General features: G+C 45.0%; 1 long non-coding RNA gene across 1 annotated transcript; it reads left to right on the plus strand.

Annotated features, from left to right (window-relative positions):
* The first annotated feature begins 754 nt into the window (after positions 1-754).
* Positions 755-8,291, plus strand: LOC144142054 (uncharacterized). The gene is made up of 5 exons (XR_013316806.1): positions 755-826; positions 995-1,156; positions 3,532-3,661; positions 4,919-5,035; positions 7,743-8,291. It is a non-coding gene; the product is annotated as an uncharacterized LOC144142054 (long non-coding RNA).
* The last annotated feature ends 9,811 nt before the right edge of the window (positions 8,292-18,102 follow it).

An 18,102-nucleotide genomic window follows, 5' to 3' on the forward strand; every position in this document is an offset into this window, starting at 1 on the left:
CTGTGTCCCTCCTCGCTGCACCCGTCGCCTTGGCTTCCACGCCTTCTTTTATCGTAATAAGCGCTCTGTGCCTGCGCTTCCGGACCGGGAAACAAAACCGGAGATTACCCGCCTTAACGCTCGTTGTGCGAGTTTTTCGTCTGCATTAGCCTTGGCGCACATCTGTTCATTGCGTTATCGTTCCGCCAATAGCTGCATGAGTCCCTTGAGCGCCACTGTCCGGTTTCAGGGCTCGGCTTTGCATGTCACTGCTGACGGGCTCACGCCACAATACTCAATGCACTGTGCAAGCGATCACGGCCCGATATCTAGTTACTATAAAACACCGGCAGCGATGCGTTTTCTGCTATTGTCGTTCGTTGTCTCCCATACAGGAAAACACTCCTGTCTAAATTGTGTAGGGCGCCGCAAAAAAAGCGTTGCACGTAGTTAAACGCAGCCAACGCTCTACTACCAATCGCTCATTTCCGCTATTGTTACCCGGCCCGGCAGTGCAGGCAGCGCTTCTCACGACGAAAGAATGTACGGAATTCAAGGCGACGGGCACAGCGACAAGGGAAAGAACCATCGCGCTGATGCGGGTCGCTCATGCTCACATTCTACCGGTGTCAAACCAGGCGTTCTCACTAAGTGTCTCGCGCGCAGTCTAGAGCACGCCGCTCGCGCGTTATAGACAAGCCTTTTGCCGACTGTACGAGCTTCCAAATCGGGGTTTTTCTGTGAAGGCCGTCTTGCCAGCAGCCAGTGCAGTAATGTTATTTGTAAATGCTCTTATCGAACATGACGCACATAAATGCCAAGGCGCTAGAATAGCCACCGCTTTCAGGTATGTTTATTAGGGGAAGTCAATATTTGCAGGAAAGTTGACCTCATAACTATCATTAAACACGTGTAAAATGACACTGAAGTGTGCTTGTTGCTCTAAATAGGTGTCATTATGGTGGACGAGGCTCGGAACAAGTATGGCATGTTATCTCTTGACCTCTTATTGCAGGCAGACAAAAAAACTGCGAAGGCAGAGAAAAGATCAGCGAAGGTCGACATCATTCTTCGAGCTGCCGCAAGGGACCAAGACCCTGTAGCAGTTTTAAGGAAGAGGGTCGTGCAATTGGAGGCCGAGATGCGGGGGCTGCGATCACTCAACATGGAGTGGCCGGCAAGTTCTTTTCAACAGTGCGTAAACAATGCTCCATCTGTGTGCATGGCTTCTTATCACTATTATGAGCTAAGCAACGTACCAGATACTGCAGTTGCTATCATGCTCAGTTGGCTGTAATGTGAACTGTTGCAGGAAGGTTTCACTTCCTCAAACATGTGGCATTACCATCTAAGGAGCCTACAGCCTGATTGAACAGGTTCCTTTCTTTGGGTGGGTGAAAACAAAACTGCCCTGCAGCACGACCTTGTCACGTGGCTTCTATACGAAGATTTTGAGCTATTGGTTTATCTTGTTGCTAGCCATGGCCTTTTTGCAGGCACTGCATAAATTACTGCCCGTTGAAAGTGCTTTACTCGCTGTAAAGGATTTTGACAATGAGATTGTTTGGAAGAGAAGGCCTAGTAAAAAAAATTCATAAAACTGCAATTCTAGTGAAAGTGCAGGAACATGGCAATGCTGCTTTATGTTTTGTAGCAGACTTGCTAACAATGTGACTATGAGTGGGCAATACAACTTATTGCTCTATATTTTTCATACAGCCCCAACCCTAAAAGTGACTTGTTAGTCTCATAAAAGGACAATCTGCACCTATGTAGAATGACTTGTTTGCGATTTTGTGCGTGCTGAGAACGGTGTTGACCAACCTTTAAATTCCTTTAAAAGCGGAGCAATTTATTAAAGGCTGTGGCTAGCGTTCCGTCCAGACGGAACGATATACAAGTGCTAAAGTTCCGTCGAGACGGAACGGGGCGCTGCGGGTTATGCTTCCGTCCAGACGGAATACGTCTGAGAGCTTAGCGTTCGCCGGCGGGAAATTTGTACAGTTCCGTCTAGGTGAACGGAAAACCGGCTGATTAGACGACGTGCTCCGTCTTCAGATTTGGTGTAGGCGTTGCGCTTCGGATAATGGCAGTATTGTACCGGGTTCGATTCCTCCCGGACATGCTTGTTTTTTTTTTTCCTTTGCGTGGTTGAGCCAGCGTTTTGCAACAGTTAACTTCTTGCCCACTTTACAATTGACGCGGGAAGAGCAGTCGGTCTTGATTTCGCACTCAACCGGCTGCTCCGCTACCGCTCAATAGAGCCAAGGCCGACGTTCATCGCCAGAGTTCCGATCACCTCTAGTTCGTAATGGTGATTCGGTGATTCGTAACGGTGACTCTAGCTAGTCAATGAGCAGAAGTGGTTTGACCAGTAGGGTAAAAATCTACAAAACTCAAGAAAGGCGATCGGACAGAGCATTTTCTGCCCGCGAAAATGCGCCGCGCACGCCACAGGCGCGCTGACGCTGCAGCGGAACCACCGGTACGCTGCGACCGGCGCGGCCAGTGGCAGGAACATGGCGGCGGCTTCGGCCTCGAAGTGGTGTAGGGAAACTATGGTGTCGGGAGCACGAGCGACCGCTCAAAATGCCGCTCAAGACACGCGCGAAGTTGCTTAAGCGGTAAAGGAGCTTATAATTTTGGGCGAGAACGGTACTACAAAACATCATCCGCACAGCTAGTGAAAGCGCCCATGCGGGGTGGCGGCCACCCTGCCGGGGTGGTGGCCTAAAATCTCTGGCAGTCTATGCTGGCGGAGCCAGCCGGCTGAGTCGAGCGCTTTGAAACTGCCGCCATGAGGCGCGTGCCTCCCCAATGGTGCAAGTCGCTGGCTCCTCCCACTGCCGTGCGCGACGCGCGTCATTTTCTGAGTGAGGCAGCTAGAAGACGCGGGCGTCAAAAAAAAAAAAAAAAACCTGCTTCACAACAAGCAGCGAGGGCAGTCGTTCTTGATATTTACCCAGCTGAATGAACCGCTTCCGCTCATTGACTAGCCAGAAGAACCGTTAATTAGTAATCACCATTACGAACTAGAGGTGATCGGAACTCTGGCAATGTCGGCCTTGGCTCTATTGAGCGGTAGCAGAGCAGCCGGTTGAGTGCGAAATCAAGACCGACTGCTCCCACCGCGTCAATTGTAAAGTGGGCAAGAAGTTAGCTGTTGCATAACGCTGGCGCAACCATGCAAAAAAAAAGAAAAACTAAGCATGTCCGGGGGGAATCGAACCCAGTACAATACTGCCATTATCCGAGGAGCAACCCCTACACCACATCTGAAGGTGGAGCAGGGCGTCTAATCAGCCGGTTTTGCTTTCGTCCAGACGGAACTGTACAAATTTCACGCCGGCTCCGTCGGGACGGAACGCTAAGCTCTCAGTTGTATTCCGTCTGGACGGAAGGATAACCCGCAGCGCCCTGTTCCGTCTGGACAGAATTTTAGCACTTGTATATCGTTTCGTCTGGACGGAACGCTAGCCACAGCCTTTATTAAAACTGATTGCCTGTACTGCGTATTGTTTTAAGAGTGCAACACTTTTTCATGTGACTCAGGCACCTCTCCAGGGAGTGAAAAGAGTGGACATGGCCCTCAGCTCCCTGCCAGCATGAGCCCTGCAGAACCACCAGCACCCGACACCAGCTGCGCCAGCTCGAGCCCTCTATGGCGCTGGCTGTGAAGAAAGTAGGTGTTTAACGCTTTCTTTCTGTTAGTCCCAGAACTTGGCTTGTTTTTGCTACTGTAGAAAGTAATCGTTTTGTAAAACATGGGGTATGTTCGACAAACAGGGTCACGTAAGACAACTCCAAAGCGGCGGACTGCTGTGCAGCTACAATAAGCATAGTGTGCCCAGTACCAACAGCAGTGCTCATCAATATTTCTATGGTTACGTGTATTTTGTACTTTTATTGTTTCTCGCACCATTCGTACTGCTGTGAAATGAATATGCATTGCATTTATGCGCAAATAGCTCATTTGGAAAGCTTGCAAGCCGTACCTAATTTGTGTTTGCTTTTGCCGGCCTCAGCCAATCGCACAGCTGGGCACATAGGATATCTAGGTTCTGTTGCGGGAAGTGGGCTAGTGGGTTGCATGGCCATTCCCTTTTTCCCTACTTATATAGCTTATTTGGGTGAAGCGCACATTAAAAGTGGTGTCACTATGATTTTAACGTGGCAATCTTTCGAATGAACCGAACTTGTGATGTGTCTGCATGGCCCCTTTAGCTGAAAGTTTTACAAGCTGGCATATACTTTTGGAGAGAAGTTTTATGAGTGTAATGTTATGCTCTGCAGTAATATAAATGAGAAAAGCACCACTTTTTTAGCACGGGGGGCATTCGTTTTACAGCGAAACAGTCTGTGTTTCAACCCCCCCCCCCGCCCCTTCGGGTTTTATTCCATTGAAACCATTTTCAGGGTGCCGCTTGCTCTTGTCGTTTTTGCTAAGCACACACATATAAGCGGTTGCTGGTTTATGCGTGCACACGTGGGGACCAGAGAAAGAAGGGTAGGTCGTGCATGCAAAACTATAGGTTTCACACCCTCTCACACACCCTCTTACACATGGATGTCGAACAGCCAAATGCGACCTGTCTGGTATCTTCACTGGTCGAGCAAATTGGGTTGTGCGCTACGCACACAGTAAGGGAAACAGACAGCCCCATGTTTGTTTGCTAGAATAAAGCTCGAGTCTGTCCAAGTTTAATTCAGTAAAACGACTGGTAAGTATGCTGCCTTGCAAATTATGAACAAACGTAGTTTGTTTTGTGCACTTCGTCGACTGCGCCTGGCTTCGCAGCTCATCTATGTGGAGCCATTGTGTTTAGTTCTATGAAATGGCAGAGGTTAAAAACACAGTTTTGGCAGTCTAATTTGCAGTCTTTTTACGTTGTTTGCCATTGTCTTGCATTACATGTATTGTTTTGTTCTATTGATGCAGATCCCTTCTGGCACTACCTGCAGATCAAGGGCTGCGAACCAGGGGACATGAGCAAGTGACACATGCTGCTAGCGAGATATCTAGCACGAGGGTCCGTGGATCTGCACCAATAAGAAGGTACATGTTTACTAATTTGGTTGCTGGAAACCTAGGCCAGTGTCTCTACTGTTTTAAAGGGACCCTGCAGCACTTGCCATGGACTACTCGGAATATAGTTTGGGGTAAAGTCTATTGTCCTAGAAATCGCCCTTCCAAGAATTATGAAAAGCCTTTTACTGTCACCGAAACTATGCACAATTACAAATCGCGCATAGTTGTTCTCTCTCAACTCGACTGCGGACAACGCAACGAAAGCTGTGGGCTCTCTCCTGGAGAGGGGGGCGGCTTGCAGCGTTCTCTTCGGCGTCCTTAGACATATCATAGGCTGGGGAGTATTCTCTGCAACGTGGGGGAGGGGGGGGGGAGTCAATTCTGGTTTGCTGCCACAAAAAAGCAGGCATGGCTGCCTGCTTGCAAGCGCGCGCTCAGGCTGGTAGAGCGTTTCTGAAGCAATAAGCAATTGTTGCCTAGTGGTCTCGTTGAAAGTAGAGTATTCAGTTTTTCACTCAAACTCCGTGCGCACTCAGCAAAAGAAATACCAAACTTCGCGTGCAGGTTTAGGCATAGAAGAGATTGGTACACAGCGCCGATGACGGCGAATCCTCACAAGAAATGTGAGAAATGAGTCGCAAAGTTGACCAGCGACAGCCAATTGAACAGCCATGGCCGCAATGACGTCGTTTAGGCCATGCCAAGAACGAAGAGTGCGCGGTTGGTTTTTCCCCGTCTTTCACGATTTGTGTGCTCACCGCTTCACATGGACTGGTAGTATTTGGCTCAGGTATTCCTGGCAGTGTAATCTAAACATTGTGCAGGTTTACTGGCACTGTTTAAAGAGTGTTCCAGGGTCCTTTTAATCCAAAATGGTCAGTTACTGAAACAGAGGCATTTTTGATTGTCTGCATTGATAGTTTGTGTAAATTTACACGGCAACAACGCCCCTCGACTGAGAAGACTGCAGTTCACGCTGCGCGCAAATTTTGCATTAGGGAGTATCGGCACTTTTCCTTTTTAATGTGTTTAATTTGCTGAACTTTTGTCGTTGCTTAACTTCGCTTAGATTTATGAGCTGGCTTATACTCTTTGGGGAAAGTTTTATGAGTATGATGTCACGCTGTAGTAATTTAACTCTCGTTAGCGCTGGAAAATTGACCGATTTTTAGGGGTCCAAGAAAAAAATTTTTTCTGCAAAATCATTGGTAAGAACTAATTAAGATAAAAAAAAATACCACGCGTGGTGCCCGTGCCATGCGGTGAAGTCCAACCTGCGTTTCAACATGGGCAATTTTGGGTGGTTCCCTGGAAGAAATCTGGCGATTTGACATTATCAGAGGCACCAATGTGTCCCCGTGTGACGTAAAAACATTTTGTCAGTGACTGACTTTGCATTTACAGCCAGCACAGTATTCGGGACAAGCACGCGATGCGGAAAAACATGCATGGAGTTGAAAACGAAGCTCCGTGGTTGATGCTTGTTGACGTTCACTGTCAGTTATCGCTAAAAACATAAACTTGCGGTTTATCATCACCTTCTGACTCGCTATTGTAGCCTTGCTTACAGAAATGCGGTGCAATGCGCTAAAATCGTTCCCCCGCAAACTTTGCCCAAGTAGCTGTTGTGCGATAAAAAGATCAGCACTATGAGCCTCATGCATTGCAGCGCACCTAACATTTTTGAAATGAAACAGTACAAGAGGTATTGGAGACTCCATCCGAATAGACATTTCAATCAAGGAGCAGCACTAGACCTCTGGAGATACCCTTGTATGGAAACGAAACTGGCAGGCGGACAGCTGGGGGTGTGTAAAGCCGGTTTGAAGTGCTCTTTTCGTCGGAACTGATATCTGGTGACTGGGTGTTATCTTTTGACTTGCATTGGAAGTTCTTATTGCAGAAAAAGTTTTATGGTGGGGGGGGAATCAGGAGTGGCATGCTTTTTTTTTGTGAGGATGTTTAGCGGATGCTCAAGGCACCATGGCAGGTAGGCTTGAAGTTAAGTAACTGCAGAGTAACACTAAATATGAATTTCGCGATTCAGAAACAAAACTGAAACTGTTGTTAACTGTTTGAATGGTCCTGTGGTAAGTAGAACTACAACACAACTAAGAACAATGTGCGCAAAGGCAATAAGACTGCCTAAAATCGTGAAGTAACTTTGCAAACGGGCACTGCTTGATATTTTCAGCCGATTTCAGGGGTTATTACTGTGTGACTGCAAACCTGACGTTTAAAAATTATCATCTGATTCACCCTTCATGCCCTGATAGTAAAAAACCAAACGCTGATGCAGAGTACCTACGGTTGGCATGCATTGTTCTTTAGTAGCAGTGACGCGCAAAGACCACTCCCCTTTCTGCACCCATGTGATGCAAATACATGTCAAAAATCACGTTTTTGTTGAAAAATGGAAACAAAACTGATTCTGAAAGGACATTTTCTGAGCTAAGTCCTAATGGCTTGACTTGTTCCAGAATTGCCAGGAACGCTGTGGAAAGGGGCTTGCAAGGTATCGTTTAAATTGAACGTTTTTGAATAGGCACAGTAATGTGAAAAGAACTTTATAAGCAATAGAGAGCACTTCTTATTGCTCAGCATGCAGAAGCGTGTTTAGCTTTTATAAAATGGCGCAGTTTAAGGACACAGTATTAGCAGTATGATTTTCAGTCTTTTTGTGCTGCCTGTCATTGTCTTGCATCAATGTTCGTTTTTTTTTCTATCGATGCAGGTTCCTTCTGGCATTACCTCCAAGTGAAGGTCTGCGAGCAAGCTGAAATGCACAAGTGCCACAAGCTTCTGGCTAGATATCTCGCGCAGAATTTCGCTGATCTTCGCCGATAGGAGGTACATGAGCTTGTTTGCCAATTTGGCTGGTGTGAACGCCAGAGCCAGTGTCTCTACCGTTTTAATACTAAACAGTCATTGTGAGAAATGGTGGATGTAATTTGCAATGTCGTTTTTGTGCTTCATGAGGTGTGCATTGATAGTTTTTTTGTGTCTTTCTGTGGCTTTCTGCAGCTGTACAATTCATCAGTGGCAGCCTGTAGCTATTGGTGGCTTTTCCCTGGGAATGTAGTGTATTTACTATAAGGTTTTTGCAGCTTCAGACAGCTTTGCAGCGTTAGAATTGCGCGGATCATCCATAATGCTTGTAGTTAGGGACGGTGCACTTTCAGCCTTCGGCAAGCCAATTCTAATGGTACTTGTACTTGTTTTTTCGAGCCTGGAGCTGTGTGTGCATGAAGGAAACTAAAATAAAATTTTTGTATTCTCTTCAGTTTGCCTGTGCATGGGCTCGTGGCATATTTGGGCTGTCTTAACTGTTTACTTACAGTGGACAGCCCAAATACAGTGCATGGCCGGATTCAAAAATACTGATATTTGCTGCAACAGAATTGTTATGAATGCATTGTGCGACAGGTCAGGACTGCAAGACGCCAAGAATACATAACACAGCATCAGGACTTCGACAAGACAGGCATGATTCTAGCAGTAGAGCATCAGAACTGTGACATACTACAGGATTACTACATGACTGCGACATACTACAGGATCACTACAGGATTACTACAGGGCTACGACATACTACAGGATCACTACAGGTTTACTACAGGACTAGGACATACTACAGGATCACTACAGGACTACAACACACGATAAAACAACAAAATTGCTACAGGAATACTACACACGACAAATGTCAGAATGACGACACAACATGACGACTGTACGACAAGACTACGACGGTACGACTGTACGACACGCAAAAATACGACAAACGACGTACTACAGAAAATTTTCTGTTGTCATTTTCGACTGGGCTTCTCTGATAAATTTAAAGTTATCATCAGAGACAAACTAGGACCTGCGCGGTGATCATGAAAATTGAGGGTGCGACGTCTTATATTCTGTTGCGATAACGGTACTTATTTAGCGTAATTCAGTTGTGATATGTTTCTGGAACAGCAGGCTGACCGATATTCGTGTCATTATCAGTGCATAATTAGGTTTTGTTGTTTCGACTTTTACTCACGCCTTTTGTTCTATATCGGTGTTTTACTATGTTAGGTAAAGCTGGAATATTTCCTGCATTTTGGCGATTGTGTGATCTGCTTTGCCGCTTCTCTACTAGTAATTGCTACGTCACTTCCTTCTAAAATCACATTGTGAGCTATTCTTTCGTCTTCTAATTGAGAATTTGGCGAAATGCATCGTTTGCCGGACAGGTTGCGGCAGCTTCAGGGTGTAGAAAAATTCCAATCATCCCAAACTTTTTATAATGGCTAACTACGTACCAGCTGCTTTTATTTTTGAAGGACACAATTTATTTCATCTCTAAATTTAAACTAGATGTTTCGTGGTTTTAGAGCACGTGCTTGATTCGGTTGCAGCCTTTTTTATGTAGGTGACACATTTTTACTAGCGCCGGCATTAGTATTCTTTAAAAAGGCGCCTGAGTGCGGGCGTACATTGGGCGTCCGTGCCTACCGATCATGCGACTAACTATGACGCGTAGACAAAATTTCACTGCACAGGCGCAGAGCCTGCTTATATCGCATATAGCGTCTTTCGTCTCAGGCGTAGTAATATTGTTCTGCTTAGCACTATCTAGTTACCGCATAGAATACCTTAGCAAGTATGCTGGAGAGGAAACTGCACCTGGGAATTCATGTCGTCAAAGAGGGTGATTGGAAGACCACTGGTACTGGCTTGGGCTTGCTTGGAAGAATTTCATTGCGACGATTGGCTGAGGAGAACTGGATTCCTAAGCGGTTTGTGGGATTTGATTTATTCACTACGCATTACGTGTCTACCAGCTACGAGGTAGCCGAAATCATCTCGTTTCTGTGGTAGCCTTGAGGCCTGGCAACTGTGTGCAGTGAAATAGCAGGTAGTTCGAGTTCGTGTTCGTACCCAAAGGTTGATCACGCCGGATTTGATCGAACGTACGACTTTCCGGGTAATACACTGCCGTGAATGTTGTAGCTGGCGAAAAAAAACTTAACCAAACGCACTTCGACAGAGACATCATATCACAGTTGTATTGCCTGTATTGCTTTACCTTGTCTCTGTCTACGACTCTTTAATGCCACGTTTTTGTTTTTGTTCAAGTATCAATGAACTCGCTTTGCAACACGTGTTGCTAAACTGGGGCGTACGGTCGATTCACCGGTTCATCACGATAGCGATGTTCTCATAGGTACGCTAATAACTTTTCCAAGATCATGAAACAACCTATTATTTAAAATGGTGGTAAAGTATTACGTAACAGGCTCGAGTAATAATAAAAAGAAAGTGACAAAGAGATATACGGCATCGCCCAGCGCTTTGACACCAAGTGAGTTCTGAAGACGTTCTGTTCGTTTCGTACTTTTTTGCGCCTTCTGTCCTACTATTGCTTGGCTGAAATCAGCGTTGTTAAATTTCGTAAAAACTTTCTCTTTTTTGCCTCATTCCATAGCTATAGATTGCTTTTTGCAACGCATAAAACATCAAATAACTCATTCAAAACCCTTTGGGTTATTCCGAATACATTTGAGGCGTACTGCTTTAGTCATGTGGCAACATTTTGTTTTGTAGGCAATAAATATTCAGCGAACCTTGCTAGGCTGCTAGCAAGAGAAGAATTGCTAAAATAGGTCTGAGAGTTACACCGAAAAATCCGCAGGTGCACATATTAGCGTTCCAATCAGATTCTTGAGCACTAGGTTCTTCTGCGGTTGATGCGGTACATTGGAGGAGGAGAGAACAAAACATTTTGCCTTGGATGGTGGGGTTTCCCCTACGCGGTTGTTTCCAAGAAGTCTGCGTTTAGAGGAACCCTTCACAGTAGCCTTTTCTTAGAATATGGGCAACAAAACATCTGTATGTCAGAGTTTCTTCTCCTTCATTGCTGGAATAGATGGTGACAAGGTTACGCCTATCTTAGATACCAAGCTAGCGGCTGTTAATATTATGGACAGCCTGTAAAGTTCCGTCGTGCGTGGTTCTGAATTGTTGGGGCAATACGACACCATCAAACAAAAGGTGACAGTGAAAACGTTTTTGTCAGGAATACACTCCTGATGAGCCAAGGCTTGCCAGCTTGGATATCCAAAACATTTTACCATCGAGAAAGCCCGCATAAACCATTCCGCGTTACTTTAGTAAAGGTGCCTTCCCGTAAGGAATCCTCCGCCATCACATGACCCAGTCTGTTATCAGTTTATTAATGTACCGTGCACTATATTCGATGTACCTCGTAGTAGCATTTCTTGTCTATCCCACGGAGAGCACTTAATTCCGAATTTATCTGCGTAATGTGTAGCGGAAGAAATTAGAGTTGCGGCCTATTTACCCACCAGGCCCGCCGCGGTGGCTCTGTAGCTAAGGCGTTGTGCTTCGGAGCACGAGGCCGTGGGTTCAGTTCCCGGCCGCGGCGGCCGCTTTTCTGATGGAGGCGAAAAGCAAAAACGTTTGTTTGTACGAGATTTTGGCGCACGTTATATATACCCAGGTGGTCAAAATTAATCCGGAGGCCGCCACTGCGGCGCGCCTTATCGCCTGCGTTGAGACGGCAGGTTAAACGCTACAATCAATCAAATCAATGTTTACCCAGCAGTTACCTGATATTGCTGTATTTTCCAACTTTATCTGGCGTTCTTATCTAGGCTGGTCTATTCTTCATTATTATCGGGAGCTTTCACCATCTTTTGACGCTCTTCTTCGCTTTTAGAATTATGTTTATTGTAACAATACAATTTTTCGGTACACCAAAGCTACGTGGTTTCCATAAAAACGAGTAAAGGCGGCGTATATGTTATATGTAGTATATTTCCGCAAACGACATTCAGTCTTCCCCAGCCAATCTACTCCCCTACACATCAATCAAGAAGCTTCCCCGCATATCACCTAACCTCGTATTACTTCCCCTCCACTTCACCCTTTATCCAATAACGACAAAGTGTGGATCCATACCTAAGGGTAAAGCCGAGAAACCCTAATTCTTCTTCGAACTCCATACATCCCACAAACTCATGGAATTACATGAGTTAAAAGCTTTGAACGGCGATCCTATGAGCTCTGCGCTTTGCGACCCCTTTTTCCTTTTTATTACGCTTTCACTCCCCTACGAAACCAAAATTTTGACGGTCTTCGATGCATTGAGTACCTCTTAAGTGTAGCCTAAAGGATAAACCTTGAACCCCTCTGTGCTCGCGCCCAGCCATAACCTTATCCGGCTTTGGGGAAAAAATATAATTCCAAAGATTTTAGCCTACCTTTGTTCTTATAATTGATATAATCCCAAATGCAATAATAATGCAGCTCATAAACTTAGCACGATAACCATAAATCAAACTGTACCAGTTCTTAGAAACAACTGTGTATTCTGATATGGCAAGGCGATAAAGTAAGGTGGTGTCCTTATAGTCGAACCCATCACCCTGATAGCGAAACCTCGCTATCCGACATGGTAGTGTGCGATGAACAAGATGTGAACGCGAGTGCCTTGGAAACAGTGAGAGTTTAATGCACACTCCAACGAGTGTTTTTGTGAACGAGCATGAGACGGATCCACAATACCGCGTAAATATGTTTTACAATGGACGTTTTCTTTTAAAAGTCATGCACATGAAAAGGATATTAGAACTGTTTTCAGTAGGGTCAGTTATTTTTGGGCATTGGCACCTAGCTCAAAATTATATGTATGCATTCAAAAGGAGGTTTGATGACGAGAAAAGGTTCTTGAATTCAATGAAAAGGTAAATAGGTAACATAACACACTTTTCCCAAGTGGGAACTTGAAATTATTTGTGACACAAGGATGAAACAAAGCATAGGAAAAGCATTTGCTGATGGCCTTTTTATTAGGGTTGATAACTTTTAACAAGATGCAAGGCGTACATCCATTTGCTCTGTACAGAGCTTTATTCTTCCGTGGCTTTTGAGTCGTTTTACTATACAACTATTCACGAGATTTTAGTATCCATGGCTGACATTGTCAACATTGCACTGAGAAATCTAAGAGAGCGCTAGACAGCATGATTTAAGAAATACACAAACATTAGGACACGCACTCGCATTCTTTTAGAGCGAAAGTTACCATTCGGAGAAAAGCCGCATTGTAGTTGTACAGTGCAGAAAATAGTAGAAAAACAACAAACACATGTGCAAACCGATAGAAGCTTAACCTAGTCTTCACAGCATCAGCCAGATGCAGCCCATGCAGCAGCAACAAGATGAGACACACCACCACTTGAAAGTCTACTTTAACACGTATTTGGAAATGCCCACCCATCAGAAGTACGCACTAAAACACTGAAGACCGACACATGCATAAAACATGTCAAGCGATTATGAGAGCTCTCTTTTGGCATAGCACACGGCCGCAACAATTCGCTTTGTTGAGAAAAAAGTGATTTCTTTGACCCAAACAGTTTCGCACGATATATTTATTTATTTATTTATTTAATTACCTACTTATATATTTATTTTTTTGAGTGTGATGAAGGCCCCGAGCGGCATTACACAGGGGGAAAACTTTTTACAAGGTATACGTCAATACATGTAAAAAAAACCATACACTGCAGTCAGACACATGGTGGTAAAATACATTTTTTTTAAACTAAGGAACCTACAGTGACAAAACGCAGGGCATATATCTCATTTGCAGTAAATAGTTCGATTTTATGAAGCCCACATGACTGTAGAGTTTTAACTTTACATTTGTAAAAAGAGGTATAACACAGGGCTCACAAGAGGTATCAGTTTAAATGTTTCACATCAAGAGATATGGCTAGGCCGGATTGGCATGCACACAGGTCTATCAGCGGCGCAATCTCGCGAGATAGCTCGTTCCACTCCTTTAACTATAACACGAAAAGCGACTGTGGTACTTTTTGGCCCTCGCGAATATAGGTGAAACTTTAAGTTCATGCCATGGTCATTGTGGTTGGACGCGTAATGGGCTGTAAAAAGATTACCACACACAAAAGATGTAACACCGTAATACTAGGAAGAAACATTTCAACATTTTGCCGTAGGAAAACTTAGAGCAGTATGCGAAGCAGCCATGGGGTCGACTCAAGTTCCCATTAGTTCAGCTGCGCGAGCCCTCGTTGCATCAGTAGCAGCTTTTTGGCGTCGTTGACGTTTCCGTTCCGTTTCCGAGCCAGAAATGCGGGATCGGCCTGCAGCCACTTCCGTATCGTGGCAGCGGCTCGAGCCCTCATCTCGGCGGTGCTGTCTGTGGCGCTTACACTGGCGTTGACGCTGACTCGTCGCGGCGTTGCGGGAGGAGAATGAGGGGGGCGTAATGAGTCATTCATAACGCCGAGCTACAGTGGCGCCCCCAGCGGAGTATGCAGCGGCTACTGCAGGTGTTGCCATTCGCGGTGCGATCCTTGAGAGGAGAGGAGCCTCATAGAGGAGAGAAGGAATGCCTCGAATACTACTCAGGGTTCCCCTACGGGAAGATGACGGTGGTTGAACGCGCAGCTATCTCGTGATTTATTCTTTGGTTGGCCAATCCCTAGGGGTATCCTGACACAATCATCAGCAGCGGGAACTACTAGGGCTTCCCTAGAGGAAGACGACAACGTTGGTTGAACGCGAAGCGATCTTGTGATTGATTCTTTGGTTGGCCAGTCCATAGGGGCATCTTTCCACAATCATCATCAGCGGTGCCTGGGGAAGCATGCGCAGAGGGGGTGTGGCACTCAGGGTTCCCCTACGGCAAGATGACGACGGTGGTTGAACGCGAAGCTATCTCGTGATGGATTCCTTGGTTGGGCAATCTCTAGGCGCATCCTGCCACAATCACCATCAGCGGTGCCTGGCCAGGCATGCGCAGTGGGGTTGTGGGTTCCGCACGGCGGAGGGAGGCACATAGCCCCAACCATAAGATGCTCCTCATCTAAAAAATCAAACGGAATAATTTAAGGCAGCGGCTACGGTTTTAAAGAATAAAAACCTGTTTTTATGTCTATACAATTTAGTAATGCGAGTACGAGCGAGGAAGCAAGCTGACAGGCTTATTTTGAACGAATTTGATGCAGTCGGACAGAATGGCGGAGGGAGCGTGTGACAAGCATGTGGTGGTCCCCGACCCTAATATGAGTTCGCCGCTACGTTCGGTGCCCCGTAAGGCTCGGTAAGCCACACTATGCGTAGCTGCCCAATAAACACCGACACGCACAGCAAATCGCCTTCAGTCACTTGCACCACCAGCAGGCTGTGGGTCGTCACTCAGCCGGAGGTACTGCGATTCTCCAACGCTCACAAATACGGCGAAAATCGTGAGAGAACGTTTTAAATAACCGAGGCATAATAAAGTGTTTAAGGGATGAGTGATATGTATGCGCTAAGTCTAATATGATATGTTTGGTAAGATATCCAGGATGCAACTTAAATGCCAAGTTTTTCAGTGATTATTTATTATGTGTTCATTAAATGGAACAGTTTATATCAGGAATCAATATCACACCTAAATATCAGAAAGAAAAGCTTCGTTCAATTATGTAAGTGCGTAACGTTAATGGAATTAATGACTTAGGATAAAATGTCCATGGGCACGTTTTTTTCTTTATTTATTTTTATTTTCACACGCTGCACCATTCGGCTCGGCGATTTAAGTCCCTTTCCAACATATTTAGTTCATCGGGGGTGGTGATTCGTCTAAAAAATATGCATTCATTCGCAAACAGCCATACTGTGGAAGTTATATAGTTCGCAATGTAAGTATATGTATCGAATATAATAAGAGCCCTAACACTGATCCCTGAGGTACACCTGACCCAACGGAATAGAAGTTATATTGGTTAATATTTCCAGTTACGTTTTGACAGTGACCAGATAAAATCTCACCAATAAAGTAAGTAATTTTACGTCAATTCTTGGGCGATTTATTTTATTTGTTTGTGGTTGACGCGGCCAAAGGCTTTGGTTAAATCAATAAATACTTCATTTGAGTAAAGTAGATTGTGCGATGAGTCATGTAAATCTGGGTTGCATCAAACAACTCTATTTGGCAGGACCGCTTGTATCAGAACCCATGCTGATTACAGAATAACAGTTATTGTATTGAGGCATCGCAGTAAGTAGGAGTAAAGGAGTAAAGGAGTAAGTAAGGAGTACGCAGGCCTAAATTTAAGCCTTCAAGGTTAGCGTTATGGGCTATTCCATAGCGACGATTGCGATTTCAACAAAACGGGAAAGGGCAGAAATTATATCCCACCATCATATCGCTTGGCGGTGGACTTATTATTAGTCGCTGGGACACCATAAAGTCTGGGCGAGAAAGTAGGTGGTAAATCGTCGCCACTTCATCTGTTTTTCTAATATCTCGTAATGTTTAAAGTTTGCTGTGTAATTGCGCCACTGCTCTTGGGGAACAGCAGCATTCTGAATTTTTGTTCGTATTTTGATTTTATTGTTGTTTTAACTACTAAATGTTTTTTTTCTAATTTTAGTGATAATTCAACTAATCGAACCGGTTCACAAACCGGTTCAAGGACCCGAACCTGTTCGCGAACCGGTTCGGTACGTGATTTTGTCGAACCAGAACTGAACCGGAACGAAATGATTTCGCCTGAACCAGAACCATAACCGAACCCATATTTTTTTTTGGTTCGAAACACTGATTTAAACACGCAATAAATAAAGAATAAACACCTTCGAGCGGAGGAGCTGCAGTTGAATCTGTGTACAGAATTGCTAAAACAATTTCCTAATATCGTATGTGAAGAACTTTTATCACCGCCAAGTGTGAAAACAAGATAGGAGGTAATTTACAATTTAGCGTGCTTTTTTCTGGTAATAATATCTAAAATGTATTCATGGCAACAAGCTACGTTTATTTGTTTGGAACTGCATGACACCAAATTATCTACAACGTCTTTGCTGGAACGTCACATTGGCATCGTTTTCTTTTTTTTTTGTTTCTTTGGGCTTTGGTGCGGATGATCTACGCAGCATTTTTCTGCTACGGTGTGTATGGGTTTTGTCCTTGGCATTTCTTTTTTTTTTCTCTGTCGGGGAGAACTACGTTAGCTACAGAACTGGAACATGCTAAATCTTCCCTAGAATCTGTATTCTCTTCTACTTGTGTGCATTTATTGGGCTCGCGTGCATTCATTCCCAGTCGTCATGCTGCGTTATGCTGCAACTTTAGGTTACAAACTTATATCTTTTGAATTTTAATGCCTCGGCGCCGCATTGCATCTTCAGCTACAGATACCACCTGCACAGTCCTCCAAGTAGGTATGCGCTGCGCAGAAATTAACAAGAATGTGATGTACTTTTTCGACGCGAGCAACGCCCTCAGATAGCGCCATTCATAGAACACCAGGATGCTATTCCCATCTGATCAAGCATGTAATACAAGTAGTAGAATGAACATTCATTGCCCACGAGTGGGGTGTGAATGCGCCGGGATGAGTCAAGCGATTTTGATGGCGGATGACTCGTCCTTAATTATTCATTCTGAATGATTTTCGTCACTCGTCTGGAATATCATGTCCTGCAGCAGCTTGAATCACTGGGGACACCGGGTCATAGAGAACTGCCTGGTCGCCGCCCGTCAGCAGTCCTTCCAACTGTTTATATGAGCTTGCCAGCGTCTCCTAAATTTCCTCTACGCGTCACGTTCTTAAACCATTAGGTATAAGATATAAGGAGGCTCCACTGCAGAAGTTATTTGTATCTTAAGTGTCGTACGTGATGTGCAGTGTTGTGACCTGTGGAAGCAAATTTATTTGAGGTTTCGGTAGGTTGGTTGTTTCGTCTTTGGTAAGCTTTGGTGTGGCGGTGGGTGTTCTTGTCGTTAAGCCAGTTGTGTTTACTATGTCGGTGCGTTTTTTGGGAGTGGGCTAGCTATATGATATCCCGGGTGGTGGTGTGTTCCCGGTAAGGCAACTTCCTGAAGGCCGAGTCCTTAGGCTGCAGCGTTAAGGTAATGTTTTGTGTAAGGTACTACCTCCTGTAGTGCGTCCGGTTTTGTTCGGGTTGACACTGTAGTCGTAGAGAAACAGGATTAGCACGCATAACGTGGGCAGCCCTGGAATAGTAGGTAGTGTTGCTCTTAGCTTCATCGTGGCGAGGTTGAATAA

The sequence above is a fragment of the Haemaphysalis longicornis genome, unplaced genomic scaffold (assembly GCF_048455015.1).
Source record: "Haemaphysalis longicornis isolate Haplotype H1 unplaced genomic scaffold, Haemaphysalis longicornis Haplotype H1 scaffold_6, whole genome shotgun sequence".
Lineage (NCBI taxonomy): Eukaryota > Metazoa > Arthropoda > Arachnida > Ixodida > Ixodidae > Haemaphysalis > Haemaphysalis longicornis.